A 20380-nucleotide genomic window follows, 5' to 3' on the forward strand; every position below is an offset into this window, starting at 1 on the left:
TCAGACTGACCTATCCTAGGACTATTGTGGGCATTAAATGAGATGATGTGCATAAAGGGCTTAGTGCAGACACCGATGTGATAAAACTAGTAACTTTTGCTGAAATAAAAGTCCAGCCTCACTGAGGAGAGATGAACAGGATTTCAGCTGCATGGCAGGAATCTTCCCCATGGCCTGGGCCTCTCCAATCTCTTCTCCTATTACTCTCCCATCACTCACTCCAAACTAGCCGCTCCCACTTTCTTCCAGGTTCTGACCCCACTCTGCCCAATCCAGCCCCAGGGCCTTTGCTTAGCTCTTATCTCTGCCAGGAACACTGGGGCCCTGGTCTTCCCTCACTATTCCTCCCTCTCATCCTTCAGATCTTAGTTTAAATGTCACCTCCTCACAGAGAGCCTCCCTGTCCGCCCACCTGAAGTGCCGTTGCCATACTTTACATCTTGCTATGTTTTCTTCATAGTGCATATCTCTCCTATTTTTAATCTTATTTATTTGCTTATTCACTTGTTTGTTATTGAGCTCTTCCAGATAACATGTCAGCTGCATGGAGCAGAGACCTTGGCTGTTCCTTCACTTCTCTATCCCCAAATCTTGCAACATACATGCCTGACACAAAGAAAGGATTTAATACCAACATTTGATGAATGATATCTCCTCTCTTCCCCCATCTTCCCATCTTTGCTTCCTTTTCTTCTTTCTTTCTTCTTTTTTTTTCAATGAGCTGCTTATTCTCTTGCTTACTTTTCAGCGTTCCATCCTGTTATCAGTAACAGGCAGATCTTTTGGGATCCCCTGAGACATACTTCAGCAAGAAGGGTCAATCAGAAGAGAAGTCATGGGCCAGGCCCTTGTCATTCCTGAGGAAGATATGAAAACCTTTTTTTTACTAAATGTCTTCACCTTGGCTTTCATAGGGTCCTTTGTTGCTGACCCCATTTGTCTGGGGCTATATACCCTCAGGCTGGCCTGGCCTAGGACTGAGCTGAGGGGGTATGAAAATGGAACACAGTGGCAAGCCAGGGGGTGTTGGTCTGCAACTCAGTCTATCTCAGACACTCTAACCTTGGCCAAGTCACTTCTGTTCTGAGCCTCAATTTCCTCATCTGTGAAATGGGGATAATCATGACTCTTTAACAATATACTTTCCATGCTGGTAAGACAAAAGTCTGCCTGACCCTAAGCAAAACAGAAGAAACTCTGGGTGTTGTAATTCTTTGCCTGCTGCAGATCTAAAGCCTTCCTCCTTCTCTCCTTGGAGATCATTGAGATCATCATACATTTTCATTTTAAAGATTTTTTTAAATTTTTATTTATTTATGATAGTCACAGAGAGAGAGAGGCAGAGACATAGGCAGAGGGAGAAGCAGGCTCCATGCACCTGGAGCCCGATGTGGGATTCGATCCAGGGTCTCCAGGATCGCGCCCTGGGCCAAAGGCAGGCACTAAACCGCTGCGCCACCCAGGGATCCCATCATCATACATTTTCAAAGAAGCCTGCCTGCTTTCTTAACAGACTAAGCCTCCAGATGCATGACCTCTTAGCAAATGCCTTTCCTTAACAGTCATAATGTTTAAGGCTCCTAGATGATTGCTAGATATCTGCCTCCCCCGCTGGACTGGAAGCCCCAGGAGGACAGAGATCATGTTGTTTGTTTGTTTTGCTCCCCAAGATACCCTCACTGTTTAGTACAGTACCTGGCCCAAAATAGGTTCTCAGCAAACACTTGGGAAATGAATGAACGAATCATGTAATCAATCAAGCACTCAGCTCTTTATAACCTGCACTTAGGAAACTCATTAACACTGGTGTCAGTGACCCAAATTGCTATCTGTACCAGGTTGGTCATTTAACAAGGCTCAGACTTCTAATATAGAGGAAGAGAACAAAAGTCCTGGAGCTGAAATTTCTCTAGCTGGCTCTCAGCCTGGATCAGTAGTCCAGACTGTGCTCTTAACTTCCTGTGTGGCTCAGACAAGCTGCTCAAATTCTCTAAACATCAGGTTTATTATGTATGGTTCCATGAGTATATGTGATAGCAGGAATTAGAGAGGTCTGGAGAAATATAGAATATGGTTGCATCAAATAAAGCAGTCAAACGAGATGCTCTTTGAGGTCTTTTTAAATTCTAAAATTTGGGGACTCAGTCTTGCAAGGTATGGTGGGAAAATGGGAGCCAGACATGGAACACCACTCAGGTGGTTCAGTCCAGAGTGTGCATTTAGTGGCATTTCAGCTCTAGTTTGAATAAAAAGAAAGTGTTTGCAGGATGCCCATTTGAGATGACCTCTAGACAGAAAATTGTCTGTCTCTCTCTTGGAGTCTACTTTGTCATTTTCACAATGAGATGCCAATTAAACCAGTCCTGCCAACTATAAAGAAATGCTGCTGAATCAAGGCAGCAGATGTGGAAGGTGCTTCAAATAGGATATGTTTTGAAAGAGCAAACAGAGAATGCCATAAATCTCCAAAAGTAAATATACTACGTCATTAGTTGGGTACATCTCAAACAGAGTATTAGTCGGGGTGCCAGATGCAAATATCAGGTGTGTAGGGAGCAATCCTCCTCCTGGCACTGCCACTAAAATAAATATCAGAGTTTGGGGAATGTGAGTGCTTCCTGTTTAATTATTTTTCATTTTTGTGTAAAGGGAAAAAGTTGTACAAAAACACAAATGGAGAGGTGGGGTGCAGGAGAAAGGGGCTTTTTAGGAGTCTTAGACTCTTGGAGAAGTGGCTCACATCTGTGGACACCTCTGTCAAATAAAGGGCTGGATACTCTATGATCCAACACTGTCAACCCTGGTGGTGCACAGATTCACCATGGAACCTTTTAAAACTCCGGATACCCGCCCCGCACTCCACACAAATTAAGTCAGAACCTCTGGTGGTAGGACTCCCATCCCCAGGTGATTGCAATCTGCAGTCCAGGGTGAGAGAACCATCTATCGCTCAATGGTTTTCAGGGTTCTAAAACCCACCCAAGGCTTCTTTTCCTCTAAACGGCAGGTCATCTGATGTTCCACTAGGTGGCACCTTCCAGCAAACTTCAGTGGGTCCAGAGAGGTCTTGTCTGGGTCTAACTGCAAGGAGAGAATTCAGAAAACAATCCTTGGTGGTCTCCACTGGCTATAAGGGGTCTGCACTGTTGATGAGAAGGCTTAATTTGTTGGTTAACAACTTTCTGGTGAGTGCTGGAACCACAGAATATTAAGACACATCCCTGCTGGGAACTGAGCCCTGGAGAGGGGGCAGCTCCATCCCTTAGAGCTGGGCTCACCCATTCACCAGTGCTCTCTGGTGTGTCTTACCCTCAATCTGTCCAGCAGGAACAAAACACCCCCACCCAAAAGTCCTCAAAAAGCCTCGTTATGGGCAGTAGTGGACATCTTGTTCTTTTTACCTGGTTGACTAACAGCACTGATTTTCCTTGGGAATTTACCTTCCTCCAGGTCAGCTGGGGGCTTAGAGCAGAGCTGACCCCAGCCTCAGCTTCCGGCTTAGCCAATCAGAACCGCTATCCCTTTCCCCTATAATTGGTCCCTTTCCCCTATAATTGGTCAGAGGATGGATCCCCGATTTGCCTAAGGCAAATTAGAACCATGGCATTTTCGTTCTGCCTGATAGAGGCTATCAGGAAGTAGTGGCCACTTCCAGCTTGGATTGCTGAGAGATCTGGCTATAGGCCCCACCATGAGGAATGAACGTACTGAACGTACTGAACGTACTGAACATCTTAACCTTTGCTCCTGTCGGGCTCCCCCCACCCCAACCCCGCCCGTCCCAGAGCGGGTATGTACAATACATCAGTGGGCTTCCTTGCTCGCTGGTTTCCTGTTGGGGTTAGATCTTGACCAGGATTTCAGAGGGACAGAGAAGAACCAAATCAGGGAGTCCTCGCCCAGCTTCCTTCCTGGAAGGGCTGGATGTGTTGGCGCCAAAGGCCACACAGCTCAGGCCAGGCGGGCCTCCCTCTGCACTCGGGTAACTGCATCTCCCCTCCCGCTGGACAGCACACCACAGTTTCCTGCCCCGGCATACTGCACTCTCCCTTGTGGTTCTTCTGTCCCACTATCCTCTTAGTAAACTCTCCTCATGTTCCCCAGTGTGACAGAGCCAGAGACCCTGACTGAATAGAGTGGAGAAGCTTCCTGAGAAGCTGAGAGCAGCACCAGCATAGAGGAGAGTGGAGCCCAGAGATCACCCAGTGACCCAAGCCAGCCCCTGACGTCATCCTCACCGCCACTCCAGCTCACCTCCCACATTCAAACAATTACCTAATAATGCTGATTTTATTACCTAATAAATTTTAAATGTATCCCTTCCCCTCCAGGCCTACTATATGAGACATACTTCAGGTGCCTGCAAGAAGAATCCCTGATCAGGACCCTGCTACCTCAAAAGGCCAAGTTCCCTGCCTGGCTAACCAGCTCCTGTCCTCATTTAGGGGCTGACCCTTGGTCTAGGATTTGCCTGACCTGGATCGAAAGGATGAGCCGAGTTACTCCGATCCTGTCTCAGAAATTGGAGTCAAGTGCCACAGAGGGGAAAAGGCAGCTGCTGGTGCTCCCTCAAAGTGCAAATTCAGGTAACATCAGGGTGGAGATGATTCCTGGGCCACAGGCAAGCAGAAGGTATAGGAAAGGTGAAACCCCAGAATAACACAGGAAGTGCCTCCATGGAAAGAAGACAGTGGAGCAGAAGTGTGAGACACAGAGGTGCTGAGAGAGAAAACGATGCAAGAGAAAAACCTTGGCTCCTGGTTTTCTAGCTCCAGTTGGTTTCTGGGAAGGATCCTGCTTGGATCCCCGCCCTGGGGCTTCCTCTCTTTAGGCGGGGTTTCCTGCCGTATTTCCTTTCCCTGGCCTTGGCACTCTCATCTCAAAGTCCAGGTTAAAGCCTTTATCATTTCTCCTGTGCATTGTTGCAAGAGTCTGCTGACTCCACTGTCACTTGGGTCCTGCTTCCCTTAAAGGGCACCCTCCCCACCGCAGGGATTATTCTGCTGTGCAAACTTGCCATGCCGGTTCCCGCGAGTGGTCTCTGGTTGTCTTCTCCAACTCCCTTCACCTTACTTAACTGTGTTGCCTCTCACCGCCATGCCCTTGCTCATGCTGATCCCCTTCCAGGACTACCCTGCACAGCCTTTTGTAGGTGACTTCTTACTTAGCTTAGATGTCAGCTCCTCCTCCCTCACTCACTGACTCCTTCCTCTTCCCACCCAGTGGCTCTAAGAGCCCCTTCCTCTTTTCCCCTACTACTTGTGTAATTTCTGCTTTAGTATTTACATATTCATAAAGCTGGTGATGATGATGTCAGCTAATATTTATGGAGCTCTTTTTTCTTAAGATTTTATTTATTTATTCATGAGAGACACACAGAGAGAGGCAGAGACATAGGCAGAAGAAGAAGCAGGCTCTCTGCAGGGAGCCGGATGTGGGACTCGATCCCAGGACCCCGGGATCATGACCTGAGCCAAAGGCAGACGTTCAACCACTGAGCCACCCAAGTACCTCCATTTATGGAGCTCTTATTACATACCAAACTCTAAGCTACCACTTACAAACATTATTTCCTTTTGTTGTCCAAGATTTATTTATTTATTTTTAAAAAGAGCAAGAGAGAGAGACAGTGAGCAAACGGGGGTAAGGGCAGAGAGAGGGGGAGAATCCCAAAGCAGACTTCCTTCTGAACGAGGAACTGGATGCAGGGCTCAATCGGGACCCTGAGATCCTGACCTGACTCAAAGTCAAGAATCTGCTGCTTATCCAACTGAGTCACCCAGGTGCCCCTAAACATTATTTCTTTCAATCCACACCAAAACCCTATGAGGTAGGTTCTGTCATTATTCCTATTTTCCAGAAGAGGAGACCAAAGCAGAGAGATAATGTGACTTGCCCAAAGTCGCACAGGTAGGAAGCAGTAGACTCAGGTCTATTGTTCATTTCTTCCTTCTTTTTTTAATGGCAACTTTATTGAGATATAATTCACGTGTCCTACAATTTACTCACCCACTTAAATTTCAGTGGTTTGTAGAATCTTCATAGGGTTGTATGCAACCACCACCACAATTTTAGAACATTGTCATCACCCCCAAAAGAAACTCATAGTCATTAATTGCCCACTTCTTACTATTGTACTTAACAGTTGGCATGGTACTCAGCATGTAGTATCTGCTCAACCAGCACTTGTTGAAGAATGGATGGATGCCCTAAATTAGAAGACAGTGGAAGGAGGAAGACAGCCTCTTTGTGCGACACTCTTCACTCTTCATATCAAACAAGGGTTTGCTTGATTCTTCTGTTTATTTATTTTATGCCGTTTCTCTGTTCATAGCCACCACTTATATTTTATGTGCCAAGCCATACACTAAGTGACTGATATATGTTATGTTATCTTATCAATGCTCATGATGACACCTAGAAGTAGGCCATTGTGTCCATGATACAGATGAGGAAACTGAGCCTCAGGAATTTCATTAATTTGTCTAAAGTCATACACCTTGTAATCACTTTCATCTTAACATTAAGTGAACTGCTCCTGCCTATAACAGAACACTTAACCATGTCTATGCATTCTCCTAGGTTCTTTCTGTGTATCACCCATTTATTCATTTTAGTCATTCATCCTACAGATATTAAGAACCTACCACATACCAGGCACTATGGCAAGTGCTAGAGATTCCATGGAAGGCAAACAGATCCACAGTCTCACAGCGTTCACGGTCTAATGGCAGAACAGGCATTATAAGCATGAACACACAAATAACAATTGTATTAGTTGGGAGGAAGGAGAAAGGTCCTCATGGCTGTCAGATGCAGATCTGGTATTAGAACCTAATGCTACTGAAATCCAAGTCCAAGAAATTCCAAGATTCCTTCTGCCAATTTACATCAGTGTGACTCCCTTAGGCTGATCTAATGGGACGCTGGGTTTGCCAAGGGCCCTCTGGGCAGTGCTTGTCCCTGTAGGAAGTCTGCCACTTACTGTGGGAGACCAGAATGCACAACACAACAAAGGCTCAAACACACACACACACACACACACACACACACACACTCAGCTGACCCATACCTCCAGCTGCAGAGAGAGCTAGGAGAGAAAGCAATGCAGTGCATTTTGCAAATGCCTTCTTTCAGCTGTGGGACTCAAGTTTGAAGAGCGTTTTTCTATTCACTGTGTTGCACTTTGCTTTTATCATGTAAATGATCCTGGAGATCACTCCATTTAAATACATGGAGATTGTCCCGTTCTGTTTTCCACTTGCAAAGTACTGCATGGTGTGAATAAACCAGGGTTCAAACTGTCTCCTAATAGGTGGACCTTTGGAGTTTGCATTTGAGGCTAGTAAAGTAATGCCTTAATGAATAACCTGGTGTCTGTCTTGTTTGTTAGCAGGCAGGTGAATCTTGAGGGTAATTCTTAGACGTAGGATTGGCTGGATCAAAAGATGTTGCCTAGTTCCCTTTCACAAGGGTTGAATCCTTTTGCACTCCTACCAACAATGTATGAGAGTGCCTGACTCTTCACATCCCAGGGCCACACAATATTTTTTTACATTTTATATAAAAATCTGCACTCCCAGCTTCTCTTCAAAATGGCAAGATCTGGAAAACACTGGACCTGGTTTCCTGCATAGCAATAACAAGCTGGGACTGAGGGGTTACTGAGACCAAGTCAGCACTATGGCACCTGTGGCCCTTGGAAGTTTCAACTCCTGATCTGGTCCAGCCCCTTCATTATGGAGATGAGGAGACCTCACAAATTCATAGAGGAAAGTGAGTGAGGACTAGAACCTAGGTCTCCTATTGATGTGGGAAATAAAGACAGAAGAAAAATTAAATTTCCTTACTACCTACAGCCCACTGACAAGTCCTTGAAACCTGACAAACAAACAAAGCTTATCTTAACAAAGCTGCACTGATGTTAATACTTTGCTAAGGGCAAAAGGCAATCTTAGCCCGACCTCAGGATCCTGTAAGTCTACTTTAACATATCAAAATTCCTTCGGAAACTTCCTTTACCTCTAACCCCCAAGATATATGTTGGCAGTCATCCCAGAAGTGTATAACCCACCAATATACATCTGAAGTGTCCCATGACTCAGGTTTTATTAGACGGTAATAAATGACCAGCTGGCCCCCTCAAGGTCCTGGAAACCTTGATTCCAAATTTCCTTAGGGACTTATAATAGGTTATCCCTAACCCCCTCCCAACTTGAAAGTACATAATGGGCCACTCCTCATGACCCCAGTGCAGCTCTTTCTGTCCACGGTCCTGTCCCCATGCTTTACCTTTTTTGCACCAAAGACGTCTCAAGAATTCTTTCTTGCAGGATGCCTGGGTGTCTCAGCCTTTGGCTCAGGGAGTGATCCTGAAGTCCCGGGATCAAGTCCTGCATCGGGCTCCCCACAGGGAGCCGCTTTTCCCTCTGCCTATGTCTCTGCCTCTCTCTCTGTCTCTCATGAATAAATAAATAAAATCTTTTAAAAAAAAAGAGAAGAGTATTTAGGTGTCTGGAGTCAGAGCTGAGTTGAAATCCCATTTCAGTTGCTTATCCACTGTGTAGTGCAGGACAGATCACATATTTTCTCTATGCCTTCGTTTCCCCATCTGTACAATGGGCATAATAATAGCAGCTACCTCATGGGGTTGTGGTGAGCACTTATAGAAACAATGCACAGAAAAGGTTTAGCATAGGGCTTGGCACCTGACCAGCCTCTGTTTTAGCCAAAGCTAATAAAGGAAGCAGTTTAAAAATGTTGGTCTTGAGGAATAGGACATGGTTGGGCAGGGGCAGTTGCTTTTTATTATTAGTTCTCTGAATTATTTAATTTTATGACTATATGCACACATCACATTACTAAAAATAAAATTTTTAAACATGCTAACAAACTGGGTAATGACAATAAAAAACTGGAGGCTGGGACCCCTGGGTGGTTCAGTGGTTGAGCGTCTGCCTTGGCTCAGGTCGTGATCCGGGAGTCTAGGGGTGGAGTTCTGCATCAGGCTCCCCTCAAGGAGCCTGCTTCTCCCTCTGCCTATTTCTCTGCCTCTCTCTCTGTGTCTCTCATGAATAAATAAATAAAATCTTTAAAAAAAAAAAAAAAGAAAAGAAAACTGGAGGCTGACTGAACTTTTCTGGCTTGAGTATCTGTTTCTACTACATTCAAACTCCTCCTCTTTCCTGCTCCATTTTCATCTTCGGTTTCCCCTACCCTTCCTGTTCCCTTTCTTATTATCTTGATTGTCATCCATTTTTAGCTGCTCTCATCATGGCTTGGTGTCTGTATCAGTTTATTAGGACTGCCATAACCAAATACCACAGATTAGGTAAGTCTGAATAAAGAAAATTATTTTCTCACAGTTCCGAAAGCTATAAGTCCAAGATCAGGTGTCGGTAGATTTGGCTTCTTGTGAGGCCTCCCTCCTTGGCTTGTAGGTGGCCACCTTCTTGCTGTGTTCCCATATGGTCTTTCCTCTGTGAGTGCATTCCTGATGTGTCTCTGTGTCCAAATTTTTTCTTCTTATGAGGGCACCAGTCAGATTGGATAAGGGCGCACCCCCAAGGGCCTCATTTTAACTTAATTACCTCCTTAAAGGCCCTCCCTCTAAATACAGTCACATTCTGAAATTCTTTCCCATATCCCTCCATTTTCTTCGCAAACTCCTACACATACTTCAGGATCTACGTGAGTATCCCCTCCTCTGTGACCTCTCCTATATACCCCTCGGCAGAATTATAATCCCTCCTCTGGGCTCTCATGGCAGCCTGTATGTTCCTCCAATAAAACACTTCTAGTGTTCTAGCAAGGTTTTGCATACTTGTCTGTTTAAATGCTTGTTAGTCATCTTTAAAACCCCAGGGCCCGGATCAGGGGCTGGCCCACAATTTGTATTTGATGAATAACGGAATGAATGAATAACTGAATCTTTCTACTGTGGCATCAGCCCTCTTTTTCGCTGCTCAGAAGAAATAGAAACCAATTTGTCACTCTGCTCTATGCGGATTAGTCACAGTTTAATCAACTGCAGGGTAGTGTGATCTATTTACTGAGCAAAGTAAATGCTAAAAAAAACAATTCCAATGTTAATGCTGAATTGTCAGTGCTTTTATACACTTACCCTGTCTCACTTCTCATCCCCATTGGGCTTACTCTGGGGGCTGGATGGCACAGTGGACTGAGAGATAGTGATAGAGGAAAGATGTTGGGGACCCCAGGATCAAGCGCTGAGCCAAAGGTAGATGCTCAACCATCGAGCCACCCAGGTGCCCCGATGCCTAAATACTCTTAATTGCCATACTCTGAGGGTTCCCTTCAAAGTCTTATTGCTGTGCTCCTTGATTTATCAACTCTGGACATTATCCATTGACTTCTTGGTATGATTGATGAGGATTTAGCTCACTTAATCCTCCTGCTTTCTGCCTTCCAATTTTAGATAGATACATTGCAATATTTAGTTCTGTTATGAGTACCTTTGGGGCTTTAAATAATACAAACCTCAATTCCTTGCTTGTACTCTACAAACATTTGTTAATTGGTTGTGAGGGATCACCTGTGAGTGGGTGATGGCAAGGCCATCCCAAATATTCTTATGCATCCCCATCCACCATAACACCCAGCTCCGTGATGGGCACCCACCAGCTGCTGGATAAATATCTGGGTAATAGAATCAATGCAGAGAAACTTAATAGCATCAAAGGTGGGAGATGACCAAGAAATCTCAGCCAGGCGAAGGGCATGGTAATTGCAGTCTGCAATGTCAGACTGACTCCTTTGGAGACACAGCCTCCCGCTGAGGAGGGAACAAGGAGCTATAAAATGGAAATTGAAGGAGAATCACTGCTGAGCAGCTGTCAGGAAGCACTTCCCCCAGCGGAGACAGCAGATGACCTGGCTGCAAGGTTGTCTGGGCTCACACACCTGAGCCTGTCCTGCCAACCTAAGGGGAGCCACCAGGGAATGCCACCCAGGCCCCTGGCCATCAAGCTATTGTGGGAAACAGGGTAGGGGAGGCAAGGGGGTTCTGCTAGCACCAACTCCACAGGTCGCTTTCTGAAAGGGGTGTCAGGGGCAACTCCCTGAGGAGGTTTCTCACACAGACTGGAGAACCTGGGTCTGCATATTGTGAAGAGCCCCGTAATGTGAGGATAGAGGTCATGCGCAAAGGGTCTTTGTTCATGCTACTCTGTCACGTACAGCATCCTCCTCACGTGCAGCCTAGCCAATTCTTCATTACCCTTGTACTACTGGTCAGATGACACTGTCTTTAAAGGAATTCCAGACCTCCCATGCTGGGTCAGATCCCCTCTGATATGTCCTTTATGTCCTGTTTTCCCCTGATGACACTTAGCACAATGGTGAGTTTACATTTATTAGGTGTTGCTTGTATCAAGTCTCACCCTCTGGATTGGGAACGTCTTGGCTTTTGCTCACTGCTGTATACCCGCATCTAGCACAGCACCTGGCACATAAAAGGTGCTCTGTGACCACTTCCTCAATGGGTGAAGAGGTGAGCGAATGAGTCTGAATTCAATGCTTTAACCAAGATGGTTCATTAATGTGAGCTTTTGTCCTCTCAAAACCCATTATCTTTGTGCCTAAAAAGAAGAGGATGAAGCTTTCAGACCCTGACCACCCCAGTCCAGACTCATGATTCATCTTCTGAAATGCAGTGACTGGCATCTCAGATGACTCACAGACTCCTGGGGGACACGCTCTCCACACACACATTCTTTCCTTTCCTTAACTCTTGTCCTCCCCCAACAATCTGTCAGCAGACCAGGTCTCTTTATCTCCTACTCAGTGGTCCTCAGCCCCTGCTCCAGCTGACTGACTAGGGCAGCTTTTTAAAATATACAGATGCTTGAGTTTCTGATTCAGGGGCTCTGATGGGGGCCTGGGCAAGTGTTTGTTTAAAGATTCTCCCCCATCTGATGTGTGACCCACTCTCAAAGCTGTCTCTTTTCCTACAGCCACCTGCCTTTCTCCAGCTCTGTCCCCCCTTCTTCTCCCCTGGGGACAGCCATATTGCTGGTCTCCCAGGGCTCCAGCCTTCAGCTCCCCAATCCGTACCCTGTAAGGCAGCCTGCCAGGGAGATCTTTCTAGAATTAAAGCCTCTAGAACATCATTCTTCTGCTTAAAATGTCCCCACCCCTACTCCACCCCATCCCACTGCCTACAGGACAAACCCCAAACTCCTGGAGAGCCCCAACAGGTCCTGTTCACTTCTCTAGTCTCACCTCTTTGGTTGAGCCTCAGCCAGCTGGCTCACACTCTGATCTAACATGTGAGCCAAGCTGAGGGCCTGAATGAGCCAGTCCATGTTCTCTCCTTCTGAGTCTGTACACAACAGCTCCCCTTACCCAGTGTTTTGTTTGTTGGTTTTTTTTTTTTTTAAGATTTTGTTTATTTATTTATTTATTTATTTATTTATTTATTTATTTATTTATTTATTTATTTGATAGAGAGAGAGCACAAGCAGGGGGAGTAGCAAGCAGAGGGAGAGAGAGAAGCAGGCTCCCCACCGAGCAGGAAGCCTGATGTAGGGCCCCATCTCAGGACCCTGAGATCATCATCTGAGCCGAAGGCAGATGCTTAACTGATTGAGCCACCCAGGTGCCCCTTCGCTTATCCAGTGTTAAAGAAAAAAATCTATTTGGATGCTTGTTAAACTGGTAAGGAAGACAGTTCGGGACCACTGTAATAGTTTTGCATTAAGGGAGAGAGAAAGGACTCAACTCCCCAGCACCACAAAGACAGCTGGGAACTGACAGGCAATGAGCACAGTGAAGGGGTCAACGAATGGAAGATTAAGAGGAAGTGTTCAGGGTAGAGGGATTTTGTGAAACTGATCTCAGGGTAAGGGACAGGGAATTTGCTCAGATATCAAGGATGATCCAATCTCAATTCTCAATTCTTTGAGAAGACTGGGCTGGGCAGACCAAAGGCAGGATGATGTCAAGATCAAGGCCCAGTTGGGAAGAGGGCTCAGGGAAGCCCCAGGAAACTTTGGTCAAGGAGAGAGTCCATCATCAGAACGCTTGACAGTGTTCTCTCTGCTATGCATCCAACAAGGCTGCTTCTCCAGGCTCTGCTGGAGGTGGAGCTGCCTCTGGGAAGCCTTACCTGATACCCCTCCACTGCTCAGTGCCCCTCACCTGTCCTGTGTTAGCATTTGTCACCTCCTACTGTTGCAATCTGTTTACTTGCCTGCTCCTGAGTTTGGCCCTGAGCAATTTGAGGGCAGACACTCTATCTCGAATCCCCAATGCCTAACGCAGTGTTTGACTCTCAATAAGTATGTGTTAAATGAATACATATTGATGAACACAGCTCTCATAGAATTGCTGCTCTGCTCAGAAACCATCAATGACTCCACATCAGTGATTCTTGGATTTTAGTGAGCATCTGAATCATCAGGAGGGCTTGTTAAACACTGAGGGCTCAGTCCTCCCCACAGCTTCTGGTTCAGTAGGTTGGATTGGGGCCTAAGAATCTGCATGTCTAACCACAGGTGAAACTGGTACAGCTGGTCCAGATGGTACTTTGATAATCACTGGCATGCAGGATTGCAGCTGATATCATCCCCAAGTGAGATGCATCATACTATTTTAAAAATCCAAAGATAATAAGATTTAATAGGCAAATTTCAGGTGAGAGGTGAAACAGATATGATCTCATGATCTAGGTGACCTCCTTCTTGCCTCAAGTATAAGATTCTCTTTCTTTATCTCCCAGTTTCCCTGTCTTCCTGTCTCTCTCATTTGCAGCCTGGAGCAGTGAGCAAGACTTCATTGCCCTGCCCCATGCTTCACTGGCTGTGAGAGAGGCTGCCTCCCAGGCCCCTCTGCCAGGCCTGGTGCCAGGCTGAGAGCAGGGACTGCGGGCCCGGGGGTGGCTGAGTGGCATACTAATGCACATGGCCCAAGGAGCTGCAGAGCCCCCAGCTCTCTATCGTGTCAGTCCTCACGATTAGCTGCTGCTGCAAGCCAACTGGGAAGGCTGAGATAGTAGGATAGGGGCCATGCCTGCACCGGGAAGGATGAAAACAGAGCCCCAAATGAATCTGCCTGGCCTGAGGGGGCCAAGGTACAGCTGTTTGCTGGGCATGTGGACAGAACTGGGGTGTGAAATTCTGTGGTGTTCACATGTATATCTGAGGCTTCTGGGGCATGAGGCAAAGTGGGGGTGAAAAGGGGCCATGCCAGGAGCTGGAGCTGAGGGGTAGCTTTCTACATGTTGCCATGTTATAAGGAGGCCAGGCACGCCTTCAAATTTTCAAATTTGAACTTGGTGGGCCAGGCCAAAATAAAAGAATATTTGTTAAGATAGTAAAAGCATGTGGTTTGGCTTTTTTTTTTTTTTCCTACAGTTTGTTCCCTCAATTTGTGACTTCTAAGTATTCAGACATGTGAGATACTCTTGCTCAGGCCCTGCAGATGTTTGGCATGTGGCTGCCTGCAGGAGTGAGCAGTGAGCAAGGCTGCTCCCTGAGGGGCTGTGCTCTTACCTAGGACCAGAATCATTACCCAAAAGGCCCGGGTGGCCCTGCCTCCCTGGGGCCTGGCTGTGCTCCTCCAAAGGGCTGGGAGGGCTCCCTCTCTTTCTGGGCCATCGGGGGAAAACTGGCCCACAGCTAAATGACAGCAACTTCATCAGCTCACTGAGATCAAGGAAGAGGCCAGGGCCTCAGGAGGTTTAGATCTGGGGTTCCCATCAAGCTGTTGGTTGGTGGTCAGGGGTGTGGAGTCAAACATCACGCTGCCACTTCCCAGATGTATTTCCTCAGGCAAGTTACTCCTCTGAACCTTAGTTTTCTTGTTTGTGATGTGGGGGTCAGTGTAAGGGATGCATACTGAGGGTTATGGCTGGGCCTCTGGACTGGGCCTGCACAGGTGGTCCCTTGTAAGCGCTAGCTGTCATTTGTGATTTCCTTCTTAGTTCAGCCCTATCTGGTGGGGCTTCATCCCCAAGCCCTCCCCTTGGCAGAGTTTGACAAGTTGGAGGAGGCTGTCCTCAAGGTTCCTTTGGACACTCTTTGCTCAAGAGCATTCCAATTTATTTCAGGAACCCACACCTCTCATGTTGCAGATCAGGTGCCCCTACCAATGCAGATTGCTAGGCATCTGCATGCTAGGCACCTGCCTCAGATCTTCTGAGTCACCAGTTTGGGACTGGGCCCAGGTATCTGCATTTTAATGAGCTTCCCAGAAGATTCTCCCATAAGAGGTAGCTCTTGGAGAAACACTGTGGTTGAGAAAGTGGACTGAACAGCAGGAGGCTGATTCTTGTTCCATCTGAAGCACGTTTCTTTTTTTAAAAAATTTTTATTTATTTATTCATAGAGACACAGAGAGAGAGAGAGAGGCAGAGACACAGGAGGAGGGAGAAGCAGGCTCCATGCAGGGAGCCCGACGTGGGCTCCATCCCGGGTCTCTAGGATCACGCCCTGGGCTGAAGGTGGTGCTAAACCGCTGAGCCACCCAGGGATCCCCTGAAGCACGTTTCTAAGAGTCAAAACTACCCAAGAATGGAATAAGCTGCCTTATGAAGTAGTGAGCCCCCTGTCGTTCCTTGGAGGTATGCAAACAAATGCGAGATAAATCCCTGGCAGAGACAGGAGAGACCTCCAGCCTCAGCTTAGGAGGTGCAGGTCACAGCCAGGACGATCTCCGTGGCTCCATCTTCTTTTCCTTTGCCCTTCATCTCGGGAACTGCTGTCAGCTTTCCAACATCATCACCATGCTCCCTTTCCCAGGGACGTCGTGGTCTGAGTCTCATGCTTGAGAAAGGAATGAATGGTCTCCTGTCCTAGGACAGAAGTCTGGTGACAGAGAAGATCATTCTAGGCTGCCCCTTTTCTATTGTGCCACCAGAGGAAGCCACCGTCTCGGCCTCTGGAGAAGAGAAGCCCTGCCTTGGGCCTTCTGTGCCCCCCACTTCTCCTTCTCCCCCCCCCCACATAATTTATAAGAGGAGTTGGAAGCAAAAGAGGCTGTAGAGTCAATTTGAGACTGCACTCAAGAGAGGACTTGGAGCTGCCGCGCCTCGCAGTAACTGTGCCTAACGCCGCATGTAATCACCGCCATGTGTCTCTGTCAAGAACTCCGGTCCGCTTCAGTGCGGTCCCTGGAAACTCCCCTGGCAGGACCCTCCGAGCAGAAGACAAATGGACAAGTTAGGGCAGTGATAAATCCTGCTGTCCTTCTGCTGTCAGCCACCCCCTGCAGCAAATCAGCTCAGCAGGAGGCAAAGGGAAGGGCACACCTGGCAGCAAAGTCCTGGGGGACCAGGGTGTGTGGTCCCCAAGCACATTCTCTCAGAGTGGGGCCTGGCCAAGAATTTGTTTTGAAGAGATGAGTTGACATGGCAGTTGCTAAGGATCTGAGAAAGTAGGGAAGACAGTAGGTTTTTTATCTGCTCACGTCGCCACCAACCCACAACGAGACAGGCGCCCCATATCCCAGCTTTGTTGGGTCCTGGACTTGCTCCCCCAGATGGCTGAACCTGGCTAGGTGTCTCCACACCTGTGTTCTAAAAGCCAGCAGAAAGCCCCCACCTCACCCTGAGCTCCACACCCATCCTTGGAAACCCAACTCCTCTGTGCCAAAGCTGAGCGTTTCCTCCTTGGACTGGACCTCCCACATCCCCTTCAAGGGCATTGTATCTGTCTCCAGGCCCCTGCCATCTTTATACTTTGAATAAGAGTTTTAGGAATTGTGGCCACATATTAAGTACTTACTATGCACTAGAGGGTGCCACATGCATAACCACAAATGTTCATAAACATAAAATTATTAATTCCATTTTGCAGATGGCAAAAGTGAGGCACAAGATAGTTAAGTGACTTGCCCAGGTCTGGGTGACTTGAAAACCCATAATTATTTGGGTCGACAGGGACGATAACATTGAAGAATAATAACAGTGGATCAGAACACCTGAATATGTATGAATTAAAACTCTGGCTCTTCTTTGTTATCAGGAGGGTTACTTTAACCTCTCTAAGCCCTAGTTTTTCTCTGTGTAAAATGAAGGTCATCACAATTATCATCATACCTACTTCTTTGTATTTGTGGTAGGCAGATTAATGGTCCCCCAAAGATGATGATACGGGGAGATTATCCTGGATTATCTAGGTGGGCTCAGTATAATTACAAGGGTTCTCATAGGAGGGAGGCAGGAGTGTTAGAGTCAGTGCACATGTGCAAGAGAGAGATTTAAAGATGCCAAGGTGCTGCTGATTTTGAACACAGGGGAAGGGGCCATGAGCTAAGGGATGCAGGCAGTCTCTAGAAGCTAGGAGCAAGGAAACAGATCCTCTTCTAAAGCCTCCAGGGATCCCTGGGTGTCTCAACAGTTTAGTGTCTGCCTTCAGCCCAAGGCATGATCCTGGAGTCCCGGGATGGAGTCCCACGTCAGGCTCCCTGCATGGAGCCTGCTTCCCTCTGCCTGTGTCTCTGCCTCTCTCTCTTTCCATGTGTCTTTCATGAATAAATAAGCAAAATCTTAAAAAAAAAAAAAAAAAGCCCCCAGAAGGAACACAGCCCTGCTGACACCTTGATTTTAGTTTGGTGAAGCCTATCATTTGTTTCCATCACCTAGAACTGTATTGTATGTTTTATTTTTTTAGTTTCTTAATTTTTAAAAAATATTTTTATTTATTTATTTGAGAGAGAGAGAGAGAGAGTGCACGAATGCGTGGGGAGAAGAGCAGAGGGAAAGAATCTTCACAGACTCCCCGTTAAGCATAGAGCCCAATGTGGGGCTCCATCTCAGAACCCATGAGATCATGACTAAGACTATGAGCCAAAACCAAGAGTCAGATACTTAACCTACTGCTACCAGGCGCCCCTGTATTGTGTGTTTTAAACCACTAATTTTTTTTTAAGATTTTATTTATTTATTCACAAGAGACAGAGACAGAGAGAGACAGAGAGAGAGAGAGAGAGAGAGAGAGGCAGAGACATAGGCAGAGGGAGAAGCAGGCTCCATGCAAGGAACCCGATGTGGGACTCGATCCTATAACTCCGGGATCACACCCTAAGCCAACAGCAGATGCTCAACCGCTGAGCCACCCAGGGGTCCCTTAAATCACTAAATTTGTGGCAATTTGTTACCATAGCAATAGGTATGGTAAAAAAAAAAAAATCAGTAAAACACCAGGCACTTTGAATTGGTTATATAAAAGTTCACTACACATGCTGCCTCCTGGTTCTACTGCAAGGTTCTTAATATCTTAGACACCTTTGTATTCCAAACATAATTTGTTATAACACTCAGCACATAGTAGGTGCTTTTAACATTTAGTGGATGAATAATTGCCTTCACTAAAAAAGGGGGAAGAGGCAAACTCTGGAAATGGTAGTAAAGACTAGAGATGTGCATATTAGAATATAAGAGGTGGTTAACTATCCCTCTAATTAAGGCATTGATAGATCTGGTTAAGACCCTAATGGTTTTTCCTCTGTATAGAGCTACATATTAAAGTCTCTACCAAGGACTTTATTAGTATACCTTGCTACAGAGAAGAGTGCGGCTTGAGGCTTACCTTCTGTGGAAGTCTTCTGTCCTAATTCCAGCACATTGTGATGGGTGTTTGTTGGTAACAGTGGTAGCAATTCAAGTCAAATATATCTGAGAAATACATACATACATGCAATAACCAAAAATGTAAAAAATCACCTGAATTTATTGGCTAGTGTGACAGACAAACTGTAGCTGCAGGTCCAACTTCAGGTACTGCTGGATCCAGGCATTTGAATGATGTCATCAGGCTTTGTTCTCCTCATTTCTTAGTTTTGCTTTCCTCTGTGTTGACTTCATTTAAAAAAAAATATGTTATTTATTTCTTCATGAGAGATAGAAAGAGAGAGAGAGAGAAAGGCAGAGACACAGGCAGAGGGAGAAGCAGGCTCCTCGGAGGGAGCATGGTGTGGGACTTGATCCCCAGACCTGGGCTTATGCCCTGAGCTGAATGCAGACGCTGAACCACTGAGCCACCCAGGTGTCCCTGTGTTGACTTCATATTAAGGCAGGTTCTGCTCATGTGGTTGACCCCAGAAAATCCAGGCTTGTGTGTTACCAGTTTAGCAATCTCAGGGGAAAAGAGCATGTCTTTCTCAACTAATGTAGCAAAAGTCTTGGGATGGATTCTGATTGGTTCAACTTGAATCAGACGCCAGTTCCTGAACCAATTACTGTAGCCTGGGAACTGGAACACCTACCTCTTGGTTTGACTTGGGTCATGGGCTGAACATGGAGATGAGACAATCTTGGTAGAGCCATATGGACAGAGAGTAGGGGAAGAGTGGTCCCCAAATGCAAATGGAAGAGAAGTATACCAGAGAAAGGGAGTTGGTGTGGGGCAGGCATAAACTACAGAAACTTCTTTTCTCAGATTGCTTAGTAGGATGCAGAAATAGTACTAGAATCCAGCCTCTTAAATCACCCCAAAGTCTGGTTCTTTAGTCAAATTGGCTGGAGTGTGGGGGCTGGATCTGCAAATAAAACTCTCAAGCCTCATGGGATTTCCTGGAAAAATAATGAGGCTTATGAGGGTGGAGGGCTGGCAGGAATAGACACTTCCTGTTCATACGAGAAACTCAGACTCTCAGAATTGGAAGGCCACCAAGTCTGACTTCTCCATTCCCTTTACTACATCCTCTCCAGGTGGCTGGCAGCCTCTGCATGTATGCTGCCAGGGACAGGAAACACACTCCTTTTCTGAGACAGTCATTTTTTGATACCTCTGACCATTAAAAATAAATATCCCTATTTTGAGTCCAAATCTGTCTTCCTGTAGCTTCTACCTCCTTGTCCTGGGAATCACAGAGAATACGTTTAACTCCTTTGGAATGGCTCAGAATAAAAATCCACAGAGACTGAGAGTCAGAAGAGTATGGTTCTGGTGTAGGTCCTCTGCTGGGAGAGCAAGGAAAATGATGAAATGCAAACATGAATGTGAAAGTGCTTTGTATGTCACAGATCATCACCAACATCATCAGACATTTAAATGTCAGACACTATTCTGAAGTCATTAACTAAATGTATTCTTTCCTTCTTTCTTTCTTTCTTTCTTTCTTTCTTTCTTTCTTTCTTTCTTTCTTTCTTTCTTTCTTTTTTAGAGAGAGAGAGAGAGAATGAGCATGCACAAGCAGGATTGGAGAGGGGCAGGACAAGAGGGAGAGAGAGAATCTTCAGCAGGCTCCATGCTCAGCTCAGAGCCCGACTTGGAACTCTATCTTATGACCCTGAGATCATGACCTGAGCCCAAATCACTGGTCAGGTGCTTGATCAACTGAGCCACCAAGGCGCCACCCTAAATTTATTCTTATAATAGGCATTTGAGATAAATTCTATTATCATTCTCATTACACA

At 46.2% G+C, this 20380-nt stretch overlaps 1 long non-coding RNA gene across 1 annotated transcript; it reads right to left on the reverse strand.

Moving 5' to 3' along the window:
* Positions 1–667: 667 nt before the first annotated feature.
* On the reverse strand, positions 668–4743 carry LOC144312769 (uncharacterized). The gene is made up of 3 exons (XR_013378349.1): positions 4477–4743; positions 2980–3081; positions 668–857 (listed from the first exon to the last, which is right to left on the reverse strand). It is a non-coding gene; the product is annotated as an uncharacterized LOC144312769 (long non-coding RNA).
* Between the last annotated feature and the right edge of the window lie 15637 nt (positions 4744–20380).

This window comes from Canis aureus, chromosome 4 (genome assembly GCF_053574225.1).
Source record: "Canis aureus isolate CA01 chromosome 4, VMU_Caureus_v.1.0, whole genome shotgun sequence".
Taxonomy (NCBI): domain Eukaryota; kingdom Metazoa; phylum Chordata; class Mammalia; order Carnivora; family Canidae; genus Canis; species Canis aureus.